We start from the raw sequence: 18,579 nt of genomic DNA on the forward strand, positions 1-18,579 counted from the left end.
ACGTTGAGCAGAGAGATATACATGAGAATCCACCAGGCACATTAAAGAACCCGTATCTAGAACTGTGGTTTAACTTTTCCTCGATGTACGGATTATGTCCTTAATTCCGGTATTGACGGAGCGACTGGGGAATTCCGATAAAGTAGGTCTGTAGGAAATTATTTTCTTTCTCTCCTACTGATAGTCATATGTTGCCTCCTCTGTGTGATCGAAAGATCCGACCTGGAATGCAGCATATGCAACTCTATTTCTCTGCATCTTCTATCTGTGCAATTCTTTCTATCTGTTAGCCATATGCTGTCTCCTTTGCGTGATTCACAATCCGACCTGGTACACAGCATATGCAACATTCTACTTCTCAATCCCTCTGAAATTCTAGTCAGTCATATGTTTCACTCTCTGCGTGATTGAAAGATCCGACCTGAGTGTACAGCATATGCAATATAAATCTATTCTCTCTATGAATAATCGTCTGCTCACCTAAAGTAAGGAGTATCTCGGAAGTTCTTGATTATTGGGGTATGTCAGGAAGCGAGAAACATGTTCTAGTACACTTAAAATTGAGCAAGTCTAGATTGTCTGTAGATCTCGCTGCTCAATTTAGGTGGACAACAATATCCTTGGTCGTCGTCAGATAAATGGTCCTTAGGTATTTTTATCTAGTAACTTAGGATCAATCTGTCCTGTCACTGATAGCATTCCTAAAATTTGTCACAATTTTTCGCGCTTAAGTGGACCACAATACCTGCGATCGACCAGATCTATTCATGAAAGGAGAGGTACTGATAAATGGAAAATGATTGTCTAACAACTTTGATCCCATATCTCAAAGGGTTTATCAATTTCAAGATAGAGGATTAAAATTAGTTTGAATTAATTTTTTTTTTTTGGTATTTTTATCTTATTTTATTTTTTTTTCATTTTTTTTTGGATTGATACATTTTAGAAAAAGTTTTATTTTATTTTATTTTATTTTATTTTATTTGTAGTTAATCCTCAAAATGATTTATTTTTTAAATTTTTGAGTATTGGGCTTAAATGCTAATTGAAATTGGATCAGCCCATGAGTGAAGAACCGGATATGGACCAGGTATATAAGGGAATGGGGATATCGAAATCAGTTTCTTCCCTCTTTTCATTCTCTCTGACCGAAAGTCTCAAAAAATCCTCTCAACCCTCGAAAATTTTTTGGGTTATTTCTTCAAATCGACTTGTTTTTCTTGAAGGTATGAAGATTCCGACCATGCCCATGTAATTTTTACCGAGAATCGACCGTGAAATCGTTGCCAAATCGTGAAAACAAGAACTGTTGGCGAGCTTTCGGTCCTTCTCGGCTTTCGGTCAAGCCGAGCCGTGTTCGGTCCAACCGGCTTAGACGGCTTTCGGTCGAAGCCATGTTCGGTCAAATCGGGTCATTTAAGCCTTTTCGGTTCTAATTGGCTTTTGCTCAAACTAGTGTTCGGTCCATGAGCTTTCGGTCTGACTGTCTTGACCGAGAACCCATGTTTGACTAATAAAATTTAAATGAAATGGCCAAAATTAATTGATATAATTGAGAAAATAATTTTAATTTGTTTTAATCAATTGTTTTCTCACCTGGTCTGTTTTGTGCAGATAAAATGGCAAGTATCAAAGTTGCAGAAAGTCACAATGTGTCCATTCTTCTTGATGACCCTCCAATAGCTCACAACGAGTTCAAATCAATGATATACAGGCTAAGGGAATGTTGCATCTCAACTGCACTGACCTGGAACCCCATCATTTATCTGAACCTGATCAACGAATTCTGGAGATCTGCAAGTGTCAAGAATGGAGACAATGGATCAACGACAATTGAAGCTTCTGTCAGGGCATTTGTCATTGTATTTTGGAGTCTTTTGTGTGTAGTTGATGATTTCGGTCTAGGTCATTGTTCTCGGTTGGAAGTGACCGAAAACAGGCTTTCGGTCTGTTGACCGAAACCTGTTTTCGGTCCTCATGGGTATATATAGGCTGTCGGGTTGTCAGTAGTAAGTAGTTGATCAGCAGTTGTTCTCTGCTTGTTTTCGGTCCATTGAGTTGTATCAGACGGTTCCAAGTGTTAATCGTATGCAAGCTCAATTTCATTTCATTTCATTTTCTACTCCATTTCTTCTTTGTTTTCTTATGCTTGATTGATCATTGTTATAGATCCTTCCATCAAGGACCTTACAATTGGTATCAGAGCACAAACCGGTGTCAATCAAGCTTATTATTCATTTTCTGCTTCACAGTCGTGTTCTTCACGTTCTCGGTCACTAGAAGCCTGTTTTTACTCGAGTTTTGAAGATCAAATCACAATTTGCATCGTTTGGAATCGAGATCTGCTTGGATATCAGCTTTTCAGTTGAAATCTTATTGTTTTCGGTTTGATCTTCATCAACCGAAAACTGTTCTTCAACCGAAAACTGTTCAATCTTCAGAAACCGAAAATCCAAAATCCTTTGAATCTTCAGAAACTGAAAACTGTTCTTCAACTGAAAACTCTTCAATCTTCAGAAACCGAAAATCCAAAATCCTTTGAATCTTCATAAACCGAAAACCCCTTATTCTTCTCTTAAACCGAAAACCCCCTTTATCATCATAAACCGAAAACCTTCTCTTTCTTCAGTACCTAATTCCTTGTTTTCGGTCATCACCACTCAACCAAAAACCCTATTTACTTGATCCTTTTGTTTGTTTTTCAAGTTAATTTTTATTAAAAAATTAAAAAAAAAAATCAAAAAAAAAAAACAAAAACAAAAATGGAATCTCAAAGCATGTCTGCTCATCATGAATTAGATGCGATTATGGGAACCACTTCTCGAATTCCCCGACCGTTATCCGCGGAAGGATTTCCAGAAAGGAAATATCGGATCGAAAAGTACATCAAAATGAAGGATTTCAAGATATGGCGAAGCATTCTTAGAGGTCTAATCCACATCACAGCCACATTGTAAGATGGAACCATAATTGATAAGCAAGTTGAGAACTACACCGATGATGATTTCTAGAGAGTCGAGGAACAAGAAAAAGCTCTTGCTACACTTACCATGGCATTATCTCCGGAAATTGCTCAAGGTTTCCGTGAATATACATCAGCAAAGGCCTTATGGGAAGCACTGATCGAAGTCTATGAAGGCAATGAAGACAAGAAACAGAGTCGCCAAGACATGCTGCGACAGAAGTTTAACATCTTTAATCATGTATTGGGAGAAACACTTGAGAATCAGTTGCAAAGGTTTCTCACACTCACCACAGAAATGAGCTCTGCTGGTGTGATGGTTACAAGATCGGAGATCAACAAGAAATTGCTGAACTCTGTGCCAAAATCCTGGGATATGAATGTCTCAGTGATTAAGAAGACCAAAGATTTGAACCGTTTGAGTTTGGCTGAAACGATGGCGATCATTAAGGCTTGCGATCTCGATGATAAGCAAAGGGAGATTAACCATGTCAATTCATACTCCTCATCAAATCTTGGGATCCAAACCACCAACAACACTGCTTTCTCAAGTTTTTCTACTCCTCAAGTTCATGTTCCTCAAGTTCAACCCTATGTGACTCATCAGCCAACCTCATACGTGATCCCTCAAATGCAACACATTCAAGTTCCTCAACCTCAAACTTTAGCTCAACAAGTTGGTTCTAGTATTGGTTCATCCACAGCTGCACCCATTCAATCTCATGGATTCAGTTCTCAAGCTTCATCATTGAAAGAGAAGGAAGAAAATCTAGCCCTCGCCACTGGTTTGGTAAACTGCTACAACGCTTTTGTGGCCGGAGAGCTTTCCCCACAACTATCTTTTGCTGACCTAGACCAGATCCATCCAGAGGATGTGGAGGAGATGGACATCACCTGGAAAATGGCCATGGCTGTTTTTAGGGCAAAGCAGTTCTCCAAGAAAACCGGAAAGAACAATTGGAGTGTGAATTCAGACAAGAAAGTTGGGTTCAACAAAGGGAAGCTGAGATGCTACAATTGTCATGAACCTGGTCACTTTGATCGAGAATGTCCAAAGCCAGATCGAAGGGAGAATTCTGAGCGAACCATGGTGCCGGTGACCTATGTCAACAAGGGATCTTCTTCAAGCAATCAGACTGCTAACTTGGCGATGGTGGCCCAATCCTTTGATTGGGAAGATCAAATTCAGGCTCTGAGTATTTCAGGACCTGAAAATGCGCATCTTGCTCAAATCAAGGATTGTGTGGAGGAAGAAGTAGAGAAAGACCCTAAAGAAGAGATGATGAATCTTCAGTTTGCGTTCATGGTGCAAACTACTCCTGATCCAGCCAAACCCGAGGTCAGTGAATTTGGTTGCTCTCAATCTTGCATTAAAACTGTTAAATTCTTACGTGACCAAATTGAATTAATCAAGAGAGAGAACGAGGACCTTAAGTATGAGGGTTACACACTTAGGAAAAATCAAAAGCCTTTAAAAACACAATTAGAGAATAAAACAAAGGAATTTAAGAAACTGCAAGAGGATTACAGCAACAAATGCGAGAACTATGATCATCTCAAACGAAAATTTGCTGCTGTGACCGCTGAACTTGACACATTGAAAAATCGTCTTGAAAATACTGAATTTATTTTTAACAAATTCGATGGGTCAAGTGAAGTAGTTGCAAAAATGATAGAGGAACAGATGCAGTGGAAGGACATTACATGTGGATACCAAAAGAAAGTAGGATTAGGTTTTGAGAGTGTCCCTCCTCCATTCAATCATACCTATACTGTCATTCCTTTATCTCAAGAAGAAATTGACAGAGAACCTTTTATGGTTTATGGGAAATCAGGTTCTGAACAAGCAACACGGTCTAATGATAAAATTTTGGATACTAACATTTCTACCTCAAGTGCAGATATGACAGTAGTTCAGGGGGAGCAAGAAGCTGAAAAGTCTGAGTCGAATAATTCAGTGTCAAAATTTGGTGTTGAGTTTTGTGATGAGTCTGTTTTAAATTCAAAAACTGATGTTTTTGTTTCTGGTGGTGTGTTATTTCAGAATGATAAAATTGAAAATAATGATGTTGTTTCTGATAGAGTTGCTAAATCTGATTCGAGTGCTTCTACATCTTCCACGTTTGCTACACAATCTAGTGCTTGCAAATGTGAAAATGCTAGAAACGATAATAAAAACCAGAAATCTGACAATAGCAGTACCTAATCCAATGATAATAAACAAATTTGTTTCAACTGTGGTACAGCTGGTTATCTTGCCAGAAATTGTTTAAATCGGATGTTTGTGCATTATCTGTCACAAAGAGGAGAGAATGAGTCTCGAGGACGATCTTTAATTATAAAATCCTTCAGAACTCGCTCTCGAGATGATGACTGGAAAACAAATCAAAACAAGAAAATGACAGGTTTTCAAAAGAACAAACAGGTTTTCAATAAATTCACAAACAGTTTGCCAAAATCGACCCAAGCTAAGCCAAAGTCGATTTCGTTAAAGAGTAGGTATGGATCTTCAAACTCTTCGAGTAGAAAATCCACCGGCTCGAAGCAAACTGACAAGAAGGTTGTTTCAAAACCTAAATATCAGTGGATGCCAAAATTAAAATCTGATCAGTCATCATCCTCCTCTGTATCTGTTGAAAAAGAAAAATCAAAAGAGAAATTGAAAGATGAATCTGTGAAAGTTAAGGGTTAACCCAGGACTATAACGACCTGGGTCCCCAAATCGAAATGATTCCGCTCATTGTGCAGGGACAGTTGCGGAGGAATGTCGTCCGACCGTGGTATGTTGACAGCGGCTGCTCCCGACACATGACTGGAGATATCTCCCAACTGCACGACATTCAGACATTTAATGGGGGATATTTCTCCTTCGCGGGCGGAGAAGGCGGAAAGATAACGCAAAAAGGAACGGTGACCAACGGAGTGCTCAGTTTTGAGAATGTCAACTATGCTCCTAAGCTGAAGCACAGTCTACTGAGTGTCTCTCAAATCTGTGACAAGGGTTACTCGACACACTTCACCGATAAAGAATGTCTAATCTTAAAGCCGGGCATTGTCATTCGGGAGGAGTGGATTCTCGTTAAATCTAAGCGGGATGGGAATGCCTATATTATTGACATGAACAGCAATGTACTCGATGAAGTCACTTGTCTCTTTTCCAATGTCTCAGAACAAAATGCAATGTTGTGGCATCGTCGACTTGGCCATGCAAATGCAAAGAACCTGAACCGGCTTGCTAAGAACGAAATCGTCCGCGGTCTTCCTGTCAGAGATTTCATCACCTTTGAAAAATGAGTTTCATGTGCTCAAGGCAAACACCATCGGAAACCACATCTGCCAAAGCAAGTCAACTCCATCAGTCAGGTGCTCCAATTATTGCATATGGACTTGTTTGGTCCGGTCAACGTCCTCAGCATCAACCGAAATTCATATTGTCTCGTTGTGATAGATGATTTCTCTCGTTTCATGTGGGTCTTCTTTCTCTCCAACAAAGCTGGGATCGCTAACCTCATCAAGAAGTTCATTGTAATGATCGAGAACCAAACCAACTACCGAGTGAAAGCGCTACGCACAGATAATGGAACAGAGTTCAAGAACGCTGGTCTTGATCATTTTTGCGCTGAGAAAGGGATCGTGCGTCAATTTAGCTTTGTTCGGACACCACAACAAAATGGTGTTGCTGAGCGGAGGAATTGAACATTACAAGACGCAGCAAGGACGATGCTTTGTGATTCTAAACTTCCAGTTTTCTTTTGGGCGGAGGCGATCAACACAGCTTGTTACGTTCAAAATCATGTTCTGATCAACAAAGCCTAGATGAAAACCCCGTATGAGATTCTCTATGGACACAAGCCATCTGTCAGCCATTTCCGAGTATTTGGCTGCCCTTGCACCCTTCTCCACTTGGAATCCAACCCAAAGTTCAATGCAAAAGCAGATGATAGCTATTTCGTCGGATACGCTGCTCGTACTGCTTATAGGGTATACAACAAGAAGACGAAGCAAATCGTGGAGTCTTTCGATGTTCGTTGGCTTGAAGAGAATGAGACAGACGCTAGGGTGGGTCCTGATTGGCTATTTGACTACACATCACTATTCAAATCTTTTAGTGTGTCGACTGATAACCAAGCTGGGTCTACCTTTGGCTCGAAGACTATCATTGAAGACGAAGATGTAGAGGTTGTCTACAGACCACCATTGGTTTCTACTGATCCTCCGGTGGTGTCTACTGTTCCAATCACTTCTCCTGAATCCTCAACACAACAACATGCTCGATATGTTGATGCTACTCCTCTAAATCCAGTCGAAAGAGAGTTAATGAACCAAGATACTTCCGCTGTCACTCAAAATTTGATGGACCTTCTCTTTCCTGATCATATCGCAGATGAGTTTGTAGCAAATCCAACAAACGAAACTGTTTCATCTACCGTGGATTCTTCAGGAAATGAAGGAGCTATTAATATCCATAATCTTCCCGTTTCAGTCCATGACATCAGTCACGACATCCCCTCTCGCATACAACACGATCGTCCGATAGAAAACGTCATTGGCCAGCTGGGCGACGGAGTTCAAACGAGAAGTCAGAGTGGAGACGTCAACACATGTCTCTATTCTTGCTTCATTTCTCAAATGGAGCCCAAGAACATCGAAATGGCTTTGAATGAGCCCAGCTGGGTGGATGCCATGCATGACGAGCTCAATCAATTCGAAAAGCTCGGGGCTGGAAGTTGGTGGAGCTGCCTAAAGGCAAGAAATCTCTCGACACTAGATGGGTGTTTCGGAACAAGCAAGACGATTCGGGTGTCATTGTCCGTAATAAGGCGAGATTGGTGGTCCGTGGGTTCAGACAAATTGAGGGTCTTGATTATACAGAAGTCTATGCTCCGGTGGCGTGCTTGGAGGCTATTCGTATCTTCCTCGCCTATGCTTCCTACATGAATTTCACTGTATATCAAATGGACGTCAAGACGGCTTTCTTGTACGGCAAGGTGAAGGAGGAGATTTATGTTGACCAACCTCCTGGGTTTGTTAACTTAAAACTTCCCAACCATGTCTACAAGTTAGACAAGGCTTTGTTTGGGCTGCATCAAGCTCCTAGAGCCTGGTATGCTACCCTAACACAGCACTTGCTCAATCATGGCTACTCACGCGACACTATCGATCAGACCCTATTCATCAAGCATGTCGGTGCAGACCAGATTCTTGTCCAAATATACGTGGACGATATCATTTTCGGGTCGACTAGTTCTCAGCGATGCATAGAGTTCGAGGACGTCATGAAAAAGCGGTTCGAGATGAGTTCATTCGGGGAAATGACCATGTTTTTGGGGCTTCAGGTCAAACAATGTTCATCCGGAATCTTGATTCATCAAGCCAAATATGTGGATGATATGCTCGAGAAGTTCGGGTTCAGAGACGATAAACCTGCTTTGACGCCCATGACGGAGAGACCACTGCTGACTCCTGATCTTGAAGGCGAATCCGTAGATCAAACGTACTACAGATCGATGATCGGATCGCTGATGTATCTGACTGCAAGTCGCCCAGACATTATGTTTGCGGTCTGTCAATGCGCGCGCTACCAGGCTAATCCTAAACTGTCTCATCTTATTGCTGTTAAAAGGATTTTTTGGTACCTCAAAGGCACCCCAAAACTGGGTCTTTGGTATCCGAAAAATTCTGAATTTGATCTTTATGCTTTTGCAGACAGCAATTACGGAGGCTGCGAGCTTGACAGGAAATCGACTTTAGGCGGATGTCAATATCTCGGAGATAGGCTGGTGTCTTGGCAATGCAAGAAGCAGCATACTGTCTCGACCTCAATAGCAGAAGCAGAATACGTAGTTGCGTCTGCCTGTTGTTCTCAAGTCATATGGATCCAATATCAGCTGTTGGATTACGGTTTGAACTTTCAAGAAACCCCTCTATTCTGTGATAATGAGGCTGCGATCCAAATTGCTAAAAATCCGGTCCAACACTCAAAAACCAAGCACATCGACATCAAAGTTCATTTTATCCGAGATTGTTATGAGGGCTCGCTCATTCGGCTAGAACAGTTTCCCACTACTAATAATGTGGCGGACTTGTTCACCAAGCCATTTAACAAAGCTCGATTCGATGTGCTGGTAAACTTTTTGAAAATGATTCGCTTTGAGGATTAATTTTTGTTTAGGTTAGTTTAAATTTGCGCATTTTAAATTCATTCTCACCCATGTACAAATTTAGGGGGAGAAATAAACAAAAACCAAACAAAAATTAGAAAATTAAAAAATCCAAAAACAACAGAAAATCAGAAAATCCAAAAACATTAGAAAAACAGAAAAATCAAAAATATCACTGTGAAATGATGTGTTGGGAAGTGATATCAGCTTGTTATAACAGACAATCTGAGTCTGTGTAAAGTACCAAAGCTAAATTGTCTAGGTTCTGTGTTCGATGCGCTGGTAGGCACAAAAAGTTTAATGGACTTGACTAGGTACAGATGAACTTAAGGAATCTAGAGATTTGACAATTTCTGATCTAGATAGTTCCATTTAGCCTGACAATACGACGCTTGGATAGGTTGAGCAGAGAGATATACATGAGAATCCACCAGGCACATTAAAAAACCTATATCTAAAACTGTGGTTTAACTTTTCCTCGATGTACGGATTATGTCCTTAATTCCGGTATTGACGGAGCAACTGGGGAATTCCGATAAAGTAGGTCTGTAGGAAATTAATTTCTTTCTCTCCTACTGTTAGTCATATGTTGCCTCCTCTGTGTGATCGAAAGATCCGACCTGGAATGCAGCATATGCAACTCTATTTCTCTGCATCTTCTATCTATGCAATTCTTTCTATCTGTTAGCCATATGATGTCTCCTTTGCGTGATTCACAATCCGACCTGGTACACAGCATATGCAACCTTCTACTTCTCAATCCCTCTGAAATTCTAGTCAGTCATATGTTTCACTCTCTGCGTGATTGAAAGATCCGACCTGAGTGTACAGCATATGCAATATAAATCTATTCTCTCTATGAATAATCGTCTGCTCACCTAAAGTAAGGAGTATCTCGGAAGTTCTTAATTATTGGGGTATGTCAGGAAGCGGGAAACATGTTCTAGTACACTTAAAATTGAACAAGTCTAGATTGTCTGTAGATCTCGCTGCTCAATTTAGGTGGACAACAATATCCTTGGTCGTCGTCAGATAAATGGTCCTTAGGTATTTTTATCTAGTAACTTAGGATCAATCTGTCCTGTCATTAATAGCATTCCTAAAATTTGTCACAATTTTTCGTGCTTAAGTGGACCACAATACCGGCGATCGACCAGATCTATTCATGAAAGGAGAGGTACTGATAAATGGAAAATGATTGTCTAACAACTTTGATCCCATATCTCAAAGGGTTTATCAATTTCAAGATAGAGGATTAAAATTAGTTTGACTTAAAATTTTTTTTTTTGGTATTTTTATCTTATTTTACTTTATTTTCATTTTTTTTGGATTGATAAATTTTAGAAAAAGTTTTTATTTTATTCTCTTTTATTTGAATTTAATCCTCAAAATGATTTATTTTTAAAATTTTTGAGTATTGGGCTTAAATGCTAATTGAAATCGGATCAGCCCATGGGTGAAGAACCGGATATGGACCAGGTATATAAGGGAATGAGGATATCGAAATCAGTTTCTTCCCTCTTTTCATTGTCTCTGACCGAACGAGTCGGGCTACAGACTTGTCGAGTACCTCTTAAGAAATGGAGATACTTTAATTAAAATTACATACCAGAAATGGGGCGTTACAACTCTCCCCCACTTATCTTAGACTTCGTCCTCGAAGTCTGCTGCCACTGAATCCGAAAATAACTCAGGATAATGCTCCCTCATCTCACCCTCGGTCTCCCACGTCCACTCTGAACCCTTTCGGTGCTGCCACTGCACCTTCACTAACTGAACCACCTTGTTCCTCAAGGTCTTCGTCTTCCGATCCAAGATCGCAACTGGTCTCTCGATATAATTTAGGCTGCTATCAACCTGAATATCCTATAAGGGTACAACTACTGACTCGTCCACCAAACACTTCCTCAACTGAGAAACATGGAAAGTGTTGTGGATCTGGATAAGCTCTGTTGGAAGGTCCAACCGATAAGCAACTCGACCCACCCGGGCCAAAACCCTAAAAGGACCAATGAACCTGGGGCCCAGCTTGCCTCTCTTCCGGAACCTGATAACACCCTTCCAGGGTGATACCTTCAGGACCATATCGCCCACCTGAAACTCCAAGTCCGAACGCCTCCTGTCGGCGTAACTCTTTTGTCGACTCTGCGCAGTCAACAATCTGCTACGGACCTGCTGGATCAACTCTGTGGTCTTGAGCACCACCTCGGTGCTCCCGATGACTCGCTGACCGACCTCGCCCCAACAAATAGGGGTCCTACACTTTCTCCCGTAGAGCACCTCGAAAGGAGGGCGGTTAATACTAGCGTGGTAACTGTTGTTATACGAAAATTCCGCTAAAGGAAGATACGTATCCCAACTGCCTCCAAAATCTAGGACACATGCCCGAAGCATGTCCTTGAGAGTCTGAATCATCCCCTCGCTCTGCCCGTCCTTCCGGGGGTGGAAAGCGGTGCTAAAATGAAGACGAGTCCCCATCTCGTCATGAAACCGCTTCCAAATCCTGGAAGTAAAACGGATGTCTCGGTCTGATACTACTGATACAGGCACTCCATGTCGTACCACTAGAACAACAGAATTCACATATCCACTTATCCCTGCGATGCACTTATACTTGGCCATAACTCAGATAATCGTGCTATGAGTGACTTGCCACTCCCCAAGCTATCCATGAAAATCCAAAATACCATTACCGCTGGAGACCAAAAACTGTCTGAAACACTGATATGCCTGGAAACACTAAACTGCCTGAACACTGAACTGCCTGAGCACTGAACTGCCTGAACACTGAACTGCCTGAAACACTGAACTGCCTGAACACTGAACTGCCCGAAACACTGAACTGCTTGAACACTGAACTGCCTGAACACTGAGCTGCCTGAACACTGAACTGCCTGAAACAGCATGCTGCTACTTGGCTGTTTTCCAACATCTATCGAGGCCTTTCTGGTCTCAATTCATTTGTCAGTCATCTGACATACCAGGTTCCCGCCCGACTGTGGAGCCCAAAGGACTCCCTACTTAGTCGCCTCACACAACTTCTGAACGACATCCTTCCCTGAAACTAACAACTACTAGTTATCTTGTCACTGTGGCCCTAGCGGCCTTCTGATCTAACTGATCGATTCCACACGTCGAATCCTGAGGTTACCAACCCACAGCTAAACGCGATTGCTACATGACCAATTGTAGCCTTATATAACAAGTAACCTGAAGCAATCCATTGCTTCCTCGATCTCACAACTGCAGTGGCATTCCTACAGTCTTATCACTGGCTCAACTAGGTCTAATCCATCCACACAATTCCGAAATCCACTTCGTGGATTTCCACATCTTTACTGCTATGCCCGAACTGGGGGGATAATGTTCCTTCCGCGTCCTAACAACGCGCTCATGCTGTCTACCAGCCAAGTGTATTCCACGGCTACACCCGCAGTCTCACAACACTCTAGCACTACCTAACTGCTAGTGAATGCTACGGCTACACCCGCAGACTTACAACACTCTAACACTATCTGGCTGCTAGTGAATGCTACGGCTACACCCGCAGACTCACAACACTCTAACACTATCTGGCTGGTAGTGAATGCTACGGCTACACCCGCAGACTTACAACACTCTAACACTATCTGGCTGCTAGTGAATGCTACGGCTACACCCGCAGACTTACAACACTCTAACACTATCTCATTCGTTGGTTACTGATCCGAACACATCTGACGACGAGTATACATACGACCTATCATTCAAGACTGAACCCATGTCCTGACTGGAATCCCCAACCTGATTCCCTAAGGCTTGCTGGCAAACATTACGGGAATGCGATCTCCTTACTGGCAAGTTTTTCTAAACTTTCATCTCACACTATCCTCAAACCACACATCTGTCTGGACTGTCTTCCTTTCTGATAAGGATGCGAAACTTATCTCAGTTTCAAAACTGCTCCTACTTCTGAATCCTTGGATGATTCCCCCCACTTTGATTCAACTAACATCTTACAGCACACAATGTTGGAAGTATCCTCAATCCTTCTTACCATTCTATGCCCAATCTGCTGAAAACCATGTTTTCCATTGCTAGTGTGTCACTACTAACCAATCCAAAAGATCACACCACTTCCAAGAATCTGAATACATTTCCGGTGATAACCTGCTAGACCCAGGAAGCTCCGAATCTCAATTGGAGACCTCGGAAACTCCCACTGTATCACGACCTCTACCTTAGCCGGAACGACTAGAATACCCTTCTGATTGACAAGGTACCCAAGAGATTGCACCTCGCACAACCAGAACTCACATTTGGAGTACCTTGCAAAAAGTCTCTCCCTTCTCAAGGTCTTTAGCACCTCCCTCAGGTGCTCCTCGTGCTGGAATATAACCGATCTAAACCCGAACTACACCTTCCCAAAGGTAGTGAGATACTACCGAGTCTTACTCATACTTGCTACAGTTACTGCATCCGAAGTAACCTGCTCTACATGGGACGTCCTCCAGCTATCATTCCAAATCCAAGATATGCAGATGGCATATGACTTACTCACAAGTAGGTAATATAATATTCCAATATATGTACCTACTAAATCGGTGCAGTAACATAACAACATCATAAATAATAATTGACAGGAAGGTAAAGGATACATACTTCCAACCTCATATGCTGCTCGAATCCTTGCTGAAATCAACCGGAATGCTCTGCTCCGAGCCGTGGGTGCCCTTGCCCGACCCTGACGTCTGCTGGCGGTTCTCGAAGTCACAGGGGCAGGAGCTGTCACCTGCCCTGCTGAACACAAACTCGGACAGTGGGCCTTCTTGCGGCCCCTCCGACTGCAATGGAAACATATTGGGTCAAGTCCCTGGGCGATGGTAGCAGTACAATCTCTGCTGAAATGACCAGTCCGGCCGCACTTGAAACAGCCAGGATCACCACCTCTACTACTCCTACACACACCCCCGTGTGTCCTGCCACACTTACCGCATCGGCTGCGGCCCTGGAAGTCTCTCGATCTCGAACTCGGCCCTTTGGTTCTTTTACCCAAACCTGTGGGCCACTGAACCTCATCCGGTTTCCTCTTCCTTTCTGACTCCCGGTCAATCTCTCGCTCCTGCGTTACCCCATCGTCCCCATAAATCGTCTGAACAACCGCTGTCTGATCCTGGAGCTTCTCGGTCAACCTATCAGTGACCCTCTCAACGATGTCGGGTACCTCCTCGCGAACAACTCGTGATACCTCCGCAGCAACCCAATGACGTAGAGAACTCTCATGGGGACAGGGTTCCCCACTCACTCCCGACCCCTGATGGAAAGAGCTAAAAATAGGATCCCCCTCCCTGATGGATCCCTGGGATCCATAAGAGTCGGGCTCTAGACAAGCCCCAAACTGCCCTGAAACTATCCCGGCCCTAAAGGCCTCAAGACGACTATCTAAAAGCTCCACGATGGCCTCCCTAACCGAACTGAATATCACAGGAGTCTGGTCAATGATGTTGCGCATAATCTCTACGGAAATGACATCTCTCATCTGATCATCAAGCTGTCCGGCTCTAGAGCCTGAGCCAGATCCCTCCCCGACACCTGAACTGCCAACTGGTATCTCGCGCAACTTCACCATGCTGAAAACATATCGCAATAACTATCAGAATTCTCATTGCTGCTGAGGGATCTCACACACACTCTACAATTTCCTTGGTTTCGTTTTGGCCCCTCTTGAATCGAGTACGGATCCTCTGCTTTCAGTAGTATGGGCCCATACTACCTTCCACATCTATCCGTACTTTCCTCAAGAGTTACCTTAACTCAACCAACCCCTTCTACTGCTACTGATCCTTGCTACTCTCATCCTAGGCTTGCCCTAGGCAAATCTCTGACTCTACCTAAACCAGTCCTCAGCTGCTGAAGGCCTCCTTGTAATGCCAATTAGTCATCACCTGAATACCATCACATGTGACGAGGCTCAGATAATCCTTCGAGTAAAAGACTCGTCCCCTACAACGGTTAGACTCATACAAGAGCTGCGCAATAGGGCCAAATCCATCACTCTGAGATTATTCAACCCTGATCACATGTGACGTGACGTATTCACCTAATGGCTAACTCCCATCACTCCGAGTCCTACAAAGCACGAAGCAAGCAGCATTCGGACACAACAAACTACTCAAGCACTTCTATCCTCATAACGAGAAACTGTACTAGCATACAATGCTAAGCTCATACTATCAGGCATAACCTAAACAGGCTATCCTACTGCTGTCTACTCAATACTAGCATGCAATTCTCAATAAGTTGAAACACATATAACAGGCACATAAGGCATCCTCCTAGATCCTTAGTCCTATTCTAACATGTTGTTCTACTGAAACTGGAACGGATAATTATAATATAAATTTGTATGGGTAATTTGGGAGTACTTATTTGAGCTTGGCTGATCGCATGCACCACACCCTTTTCCTTTTCTCAAAACTCTTTTCTTTTTACGTTTCTTTTTCAAAAATTCTTTCGAAAACATTTTTCTTTTGAAAATATTTCACCATTTCCTTAGTTTGAGTCCAGTCACACCCGAAAGTGTGGCTGAATCCCTCAAACCAAGGCTCTGATACCAACTTGTAACATCCCAAAAATACAACCCGAAAATTTTCTTTTGAAAACCTTACTAAATCATCATATCAAATATTAAAAGATAAATCCATTGATCATGTGTCTCAAAATGTCATAATAAGTTATCAAATCAACTGATGTCAAAACATATCAAAATATCTGAATAAAACTCCCAGGATAAACTGAAGCTGTGGTGTGTTCCATGCCATCATCCCGAGCTCTTCCCCTTACTAGCGGAAGTACCTAAAACCAAAACTGAAAACTGTAAGCACGAAGCTTAGTGAGCTCCCCCAAACTACCACATACCATACAATAACATATAAAGCACATATTGGGCCTTGACCACTGCATCGGACCGAAGCCCGACCTAACTGGGGCCTTGCCCCCTGCATCGGACTGAAATCCGGACTAACTGGGGCATTGCCCCCTGCATCGGACCGAAGTCCGGACTAACTGGGGCCTTGCCCCCTGCATCGGACCGAAGTCCGGACTAACTGGGGCCTTGCCCCCTGCATCGGACCGAAGTCCGGACTAACTAAACATGGCATAACATAATCATAACTACTAGCATAAACACATATACTGCATATTGCATCGGACCGAGGTCCGGACTAACTAACACATAAACATGCCTGAATCACAAAGAGATCAAGCATATTGTACTACTGCATCGGACCAAAGTCCGGAACTACTACTATCTAAGCGGGCCGACATTGTGGCCGTAGACCCGTTCCTACTGGAAGGAAACTCACCTCATAACGTTGGCTGCTAAGGTGCTAAATCTTAGACTGTCTGACTGCTGCTCCGGAACTCCCCGGCTACAAATTCCATAAACACTAAATCAAATACTGATAACTAATCTCAGGGTAAAATGACTATTTTATCCCTGGTCAAAGTCAACTTCCTGGTCAAAGTCAACTTCCAGTTGACCGGACTCGCTGAGTTGGGCCGCCGACTCGCCGAGTCCCTTTCATCCATTGTAGTCCTCTACTCGCTTCTACTCGTCGAGTTTGGCAAAGACTCGACGAGTTCTTCTTCGATACTAACATCGAATCTAACTTCATCCGACTCGCCGAGTTGTATGAACAACTCGTCGAGTTCTCCTTCATCATATGAACACGTCCAGTCTGTGGCTCGCCGAGTCGTATGAACAACTCGTCGAGTCTGAAGAACAACTCGCCGAGTTGAAGAACAACTCGTCGAGTCCCAAGCATGCTATTACTATACAGTCGATTCTAATCTATTTCAGTGCTTCCAAATCATAGATCTGAGCTTCTAGGACTGGTTTTACACGTAAAGTTTCCAACTTTACGTGCATGCACAAGGGTATGAGGCTAAAATACCTAAAATCATCAAATACTAGGCTCTTAGGGTTTGGAACATGGCCAAGATTGCATAAAGGTGGCTATAATGAGCACCTGGAGTTCAATAACGTCCAGATCTAAGGTTTCCATCCAAAGGAGAGTCCATATCTCAAGTTTTGAATCATATAAGGCTCCAAAGATGACATAACAAGCATAAAAGAGGGTTTAATGGAGGAATACACAAGGTAATAACTTTATTACCTGAATGGGAAACAGATGGAAGCTAACTCTTGGATCTCCGTTATCTTCTATGGACCTTCTTTCCTTCCTTCCCTTCCAAAGCTTTCAAACTAGCACAAACACACTCAAGTTCAACAATGGGGGCTAGGGTTTACAGGGGAAATGCTCTAAAGGTGGTGGATGATGGGGTGGGAGGCTATAATGACGTTTAAATAGGGTACAAACCCTTGAAATTAGGGCTTCATCAAGACAGGCAGACTCGCCGAGTCCCAACATATGGACTCGCCGAGTAGCCAACTTAAATCGCGAGCTCATCCCGCTTCTACTCGACGAGTCGGGCTACAGACTCGTCGAGTACCCCTTAAGAAATGGAGATACTTTAATTAAAATTACATACCAGAAATGGGGCGTTACATCAACCCTCGAAATTTTTTTGTGTTATTTCTTCAAATCGACTTGTTTTTCTTGAAGGTATGAAGATTCTGACCATGCCCATGTAATTTTTACCGAGAATCGACCGTGAAATCGTGGCCAAATCGTGAAAACAAGAACTGTCGGCGAGCTTTCGGTCCTTCTCAGCTTTCGGTCAAGCCGAGCCGTGTTCGGTCCAACCGGCTTAGACGGCTTTCGGTCGAAGCCGTGTTCGGTCAAATCGGCTCATTTAAGCCTTTTCGGTTCTAATTGGCTTTCGGTCAAACTAGTGTTCGGTCCATGAGCTTTCGGTCTGACTGTCTTGACCGAGAACCCATGTTTGACTAATAAAATTCAAATGAAATGGCCAAAATTAATTGATATAATTGAGAAAATAATTTTAATTTGTTTTAATCAATTGTTTTCTCACCTGGTCTGTTTTGTGCAGATAAAATGGCAAGTCTCAAAGTTGCAGAAAGTCACAATGTGTCCATTCTTCTTGATGACCCTCCAGTAGCTCACAACGAGTTCAAATCAATGATGTACAGGCTAAGGGAATGCTGCATCTCAACTGCACTGACCTGGAACCCCATCATTTATTTGAACCTGATCAACGAATTCTGGAGATCTGCAAGTGTCAATAATGGAGACAATGGATCAACGACAATTGAAGCTTCTGTCAGGGGATGCAAAATTGTTATCTCTGAGCAATTCATCGGAGATGTTTTAAAGATTAATGACAAAGCTGCTTATCCGACTGATATAGATCTGAGAATTGTTGATGAGTATCTCGAGAAGATGGGATACAAAGGAGTCTCTCCACCAACCCTAAATAAGCTGTTACCTCCTTACTGGAGGTTTCTAGCCCACGTTTTTGTCAATTGCATATCTGCGAGAAAGGGTGGTTCAG

General features: G+C 42.7%; 1 long non-coding RNA gene across 1 annotated transcript; it reads right to left on the reverse strand.

The window, feature by feature from the left end:
* Window positions 1-15,823: 15,823 nt before the first annotated feature.
* LOC145162463 (uncharacterized) lies at window positions 15,824-18,315 on the reverse strand. The gene is made up of 4 exons (XR_013739119.1): window positions 18,100-18,315; window positions 17,656-18,013; window positions 17,280-17,368; window positions 15,824-15,957 (listed from the first exon to the last, which is right to left on the reverse strand). It is a non-coding gene; the product is annotated as an uncharacterized LOC145162463 (long non-coding RNA).
* Window positions 18,316-18,579: the final 264 nt, after the last annotated feature.

The sequence above is a fragment of the Lactuca virosa genome, chromosome 3, assembly GCF_052849685.1.
Source record: "Lactuca virosa cultivar CGN04683 chromosome 3, Lactuca_virosa_CGN04683_v6, whole genome shotgun sequence".
Taxonomy (NCBI): Eukaryota; Viridiplantae; Streptophyta; class Magnoliopsida; order Asterales; family Asteraceae; genus Lactuca; species Lactuca virosa.